Genomic DNA, 5562 nt, shown 5'->3' on the forward strand with positions numbered 1-5562 from the left:
TCCTCCCCAGTAGGAAAAGAGCTCTCCCATGAATGTACCTTAGTCATTAGTTGAGCATTCCCCTCATACTTGATGGCTTTATAGGGACCCTCATGCTGAAGTCCCACAAGCTCGGTTTGAAAATACCTTGGAAACCCAAGTGAATTCTGCCAGGAAACGGACAATTCAAAATTCATTATAAGAACCAATTCTAGGAAAAAATTCAAGAAGTATGGCCCACTTTCTAATTTGTGTCCTGTTAAACTGAAGGAACTATAAACTTATTAGCTACCCCTTAGAAAATGGAACAGTGCAGCACCACAATTATGTCACATTTTTAAAAGAACACAAGTTTGGGGAGACACTGTAAATATTAAACTTTAATTACTGATAAACAATGTACCAAGTCAACCAAAGATTTTTCTTGGAGACTTGAAAGTAAAAGGAGGAAATGTATTCAAGTAGATAATCATTTATGTAATCCTTGCCAGCTATGAGTGCAAATGAGGTGACACCAATATTTTCCTGGCCCCTGAATTCACCTGGTAATGCAGCATTTTTATCATCACTTAAAATCTCTCATAGGATTACTGTTGAGCATCCGTGGGGATGTCACACATGAGACCATGAATGTGTTGTACACCAGGTTCTGCTTTGACCCTTCCCAGATGCCCATTTCCCTCCACAGTCCATGAGGGCATCTCACATTAGTTTAAAATTTCATATTTTTTTTAATTTTAAAAAATATTTTTATGTAATAAAAAGTAAAAGTCCTTGTCCAACCATCTTGGTGGGTCACCTGTGTCTCTCACACAGATCACTCAAGTTAATGGGGAAGAAAGAACAGGGGGCCCAAGTCTGTGGTTATAAATAATAGAAAATAAAAGATCTTCCATCTCCAGTGGGGGGATAGATGAGAGGATAGGAGAGCAAGATGGGGTGGGGATGGGCAGGGGCAGAGCAGAAACCCCCACCCCTGCTGGACCCTGGTCCTGCCCACTTTGAGGCCCTTCCCATTCAAGGCACTTGGCAGGAATTCCACAGCTCCCCAAGGGGGAGATAAGGGGCTGGGGGGCTGGGACTTCTCCGAGCTGCTGGGGGAAGAGACATAGATCACTCTTCCCTCCACTCATGGAGGTCTCAGGTCACAGCGAGGACAATCTTCAGTTCCATGGGGGGTGGAATGGGAGCTGCTGGGAGGGATGAGATTGAACTGGTTGGAGGGGAAAGAGAAGAGAGCAGACACATTAGAACCCAAGCAGCTGTCCCTTCATCCAATGCCATCCAGTGTGGGGTGGGGGGGGAGTGTTGATAGGACCGGCCTCCTCAAGGTGTCTCATGGGGCTGTCAGAGGCACAGATCAATCGCCGTTTCCCAGTGAACCAGAGCTCTTCCTCATGTGCCCAGCTCAGCCCCCCACATCCCAGCCTGACGTTGTCTGCTGTGCTGACCTTACCTTGGCTAAGTCAGGAGACAGCTGGGTTCACTGAGAGCTGAGGAGGCAGCGGGGAGGGGGGCTGCCAGATCACAACTGAGGGAGGATGGAAAGAAGCAAAGAACAGAGCCAGGAGCAAGCCCCTGGTGGCAGCGACTGTGGCTTCTGCTTACCCTACATCACAGACAGGTGCAGGTCGGCAGGCGCCCTGTGTAACAGCCCTGCCTCCAAGACCCCTCACTCCCCACCCAGAGCCCGTGCATCCTGCCCTACCTGCAGTGCATCAGCCAAATTCCTCCAGCTAATGAGAACTCAAGAATCCTGTCATCAGCTCCTCCCGGACATCCAGGCACCTGGCCAGGCTGCTCACCTTGGGAGTGTCTGATGTAGGGGTACGATGAGGGTATGGAAGCTGAGAATGCAGGCACCCCACTGTGGGGCATTGCACCTTGAGGGGAGCCCCCATGGCTCTGGGGTAGGTGCAGCATCATCATCTGGGGCAGGTGGGGAGCCCCAGGGTGAGGAGGCTGGGCTGTTGTGATTCCAGTTTGGACATGGGCGTGGGTAACATGGGCCATATTGGTGACACCATGGGGCAGCTGCTGGTGGGCATGGATGGAATACACAGTGGCTGGTTGGGGGAAGCTGCTTTGACGGGACTGGGCAGAAGGTCCGGGTGGCAGAGAAGGTGGTGTACCTGTCAGGACCCCTGGGTGGTACAGGCTCTGCTATGGCTATACACTGCCCAGGTGTAGGGCCTGCCCCACCTGGTGCTGGATGGGACCAGGTCCACATGCTGGGACTGCAGTTGGCTCCCAATAGGCATGGTGGCTGGTTGCAGCTGGAGCTACATGGCATGGTGCAGATAGGACTGGTGAACCATGGCATAAAGGGCTTGGGGGGTGGGCTGCTCTGCAGAAGTGTACTGAGGGGTGAAGGGTGACACAATGGCCTGGGGATGGCTCCCTGACGTCAGCATGCGTGGGTTGCTTTGAAGCATGGGGGCAAACACTGTCTGTGAGGGGTAGGGGACTATGGGCTGCATCATGGTGGGCTGGCCTGGGAACTGCTGTGGGTTGTAGGGAATGTAGGAAGAATAAGGTGTGGCAGCCACCAGAGGTGGAGCAGAAGCGGTGGCGGTGGCCTGCATCATCAGAGGGGCTGAAGCTGTCTGGTATTTGTCCGAGTGCTGGGAGGGCAGGGAGCCTTTTGCTCCCTGGTACTTGTCCTGCTGTCCAGGCATTGAGTTGGACACAGGATTTCTGTCCTGAGGTGCCTGAACAGCTGGTCCCATGTGTGTCTGAGGTATGTAGGAAATGTACTGGAGGCTTTATAGCCCACTCTGACCTGCTGTCAGCACCGGGATGGAGGGAGTTGAATGAGTCCGGGGCCCAGGAGAAGGTGGAGTACTGGTTGATTTATTAACAGACAGCAGGGGCTTAGTGGGATTGAACTCCTTGGCCTTAGGGTTCAGCGTTGACTTCTTCACTTGTTCAGCAACAGAGACCTCATCCTTGTCATCTCTTTGGCTTGGGCAAGGCAGAGGGGCTGACCCCGCCCCTCGGTGCCTCCTGCTAGTAGCAGGGGTAGTTCGTCCTCCTTAAGCGATATGGATTCTAAAAGGAAGAAACAGCCCCCATGGAGTCTGAAGCCAAAATACCTCCTTCTCCTTCCCTTTGGCCTCCTTTTTTTGGATCTGGGGAGGGAAAGGATCCAGGCTGGTCTCAGGGGAGCTACTGGGCTGAAACTTAAACTGGGTCCCAAACTTTCTCAGTTCTTCCAGTTGAAAGTGTTTCTGTTTGTTCTGAAGGCCAGGGACTTTCCTAGCTATCCAGGACAGCTCCTGGAACTGCAACGTTCTCTCAGGTTACTTGGCCAGGAGTTCTTTTACATCTGTGGGGGCCAGTGAGATCTTTGGAGAAGCTGGGGAAATGGAGCCTACTCCAGGATCCCCAACTGATGACATCATGGGGATGGAAGCTGAAGAGGTCGGTACTGCTGAGCAGATGGGAGGCTCAGGACAGGAAGCTGAGACTGGGGCAGGGACAGCTGACTTGGGAGAGTGCAGGGGGTACATCCGGCCCACTGCAGGAGCAGGTGGAACAGAAGCTTCTCCAGAAGGCCTGTTGCTGGGGGAAGACAGAGTCTTGGTACCTCTCAGAGGACACTGTGCCTTAGGGGACATGAGAGAGGGGCCTCCATTGATACTGCGTGTCTCAGAACCTGGGCTAGGGCTGCTATTGTCAAGATGGTGAAGGCCAAGAGGTGGCAAAGAGCTAAGGCCAGGCCGGCCGGCACGAGTACTACTGCATCAAACTCCTCCCCTGGGACATTCCTGAACTCGATGAGGTAGAGGGATATACTTTCCCTCTCTAGATGCCAAGCTGGGGCTCTCTCCTCCTGAACCCCGTTGCTGAACTGCACTGTTCTCCTCCTCAGTGCACCCTTCATCATTCTCCATGGCGATCCGCAGGCAGTACTGGGGGCTCGATTTAGTCTTTCAAGTCAACTGGGCTGCACACAGCTCCCACTGATGAAACTCTTCTGAGTTGTCCTTCTCTAAGGGACAAGAAGAGAGACTACTGTCATAGGAGATCTTTACACTGTAGTTCTCTTCATTGAACTTGAACATTTCATTGGGGTCCCATCCATTGGACATGTCAGACTCCAGGTCATAGTCATCGCTGTTACTGTCGCCCCCCTCCCAGCACTGAAGCGTCTTCTCTTTGTGCTCCCCACTCACTTTTGAGTTCATGGCAATGGCTGAATCAGTGAACTTTAGTAGCATAATTGAAGTCAACATTTTGGAAGTAGACAAGCATGACATCACTTGACTTAAACACCATGGTGTCCACAATGTCTTCCTGACGAGGGCCACCTGCTGGCTCCAATGCTTTCTGTGCACAGCGTCTACTGCCAGTTTGAACTTTGAGCTCAGCATCCACAGGTGGTACCATTCTTCACCTTTACATCACAAGTGGAGCCCACAACAGTTGTAAGGAAATGCAGCATTCTGGAATTGCTGTCACCCTCAAACACCAGTGACTGTGGGGTGCCTTTCCTGTGCTTTGTCCCCTGGCGCTGCTGATGGCCGCTGCCTTGACCTCTCCTGATATTTCTGCTGTGGTGGCGGTGGCTGCGGCGCCAAGTTGCCCTCGGCTCCGGCGGAGCCTGCTCCCCGCATCAGCTGCAGGCCCCAGGCAGGGGGAAGCGGCCGCGGGAGGCCCTGGGGCAGCCGAGGTGGAGGCCAGGGGCCCCCAGGAGGCCTCCGTTAGGATGGCTGGTGCTCTTGGGAGGCCAGCGGACCACGGCCTGTTGCGTGAGGGCGGCTGCTGGGGCTCGAGGTCTGTTGTGGTGGCTGAGGCTTCAACTTGAGGGCAGTGTCTGGAAGGGGAATTAGGGGGAAGTGAGGGAAAGAGGAGGCCTGGGCTGGGCCCCTGCTGGAGACTGTGGGAAGCGAGGGGGACTGGGAAGCTGGGGCCCCACCGCCGTTGGTGGGCGGGGGCGAGCCCCACGGTGTCGGGAGCTCCATTCCTTTAATTCCAGATAATTTTATCTCACCATAACGCATTATTATGACTCAAAGCACTTTATTGACCACCCTAACAAAACATGTATGTAAGCTGGAATTTAATTTTTGCACATGACCATATGACCTCGGGACCAATAGATTTCTTCCGAATTAAGAAACCCCAAAGGAAGCAGATGCTCAGCCTGGAGGAGGCATAGTTTCACATCCAGCAGGCAACATGAGAATTTCTGTGCGGTGCTTGTACAATCTCATGTCTCTGGTACTTGGCCAAAACCCAACTGTCATCCATCAGGGGCATCCTCCCTCTGAACAAATAAAACTAAACATAGCAGGTGACCACTATGATCAGCAAGCGTCGTTTACCCGAGTAATTGTGCCTATAAGCACTTAAGGAAGATTCATGTTGAAGGGGCTTACAGAAGTTATTGTTGACCGTCAGAGACAAACCAACGATGCAGAGAAAAAAATGTGGAAGAGATTAAGATGCATAGTTCATGGGGATAACTTTGGCGCTCAAGAGATCTCTGGAGCCGAAAGATTTCGAGCAGAGTTAAGTAAACATGTTTTATACATCACACACAGTGGCGGAGATAAATTGTCAACAATTAGAAAATAA

The 5562-nt window shown here is 52.3% G+C and overlaps 1 pseudogene; it reads right to left on the reverse strand.

Annotated features, from left to right (window-relative positions):
- Nucleotides 1-1119: 1119 nt before the first annotated feature.
- Nucleotides 1120-4985, reverse strand: LOC125964295 (ataxin-2-like protein; annotated as a pseudogene).
- Between the last annotated feature and the right edge of the window lie 577 nt (nt 4986-5562).

This window comes from Orcinus orca, chromosome 4 (genome assembly GCF_937001465.1).
Source record: "Orcinus orca chromosome 4, mOrcOrc1.1, whole genome shotgun sequence".
Classification (NCBI taxonomy): Eukaryota; Metazoa; Chordata; class Mammalia; order Artiodactyla; family Delphinidae; genus Orcinus; species Orcinus orca.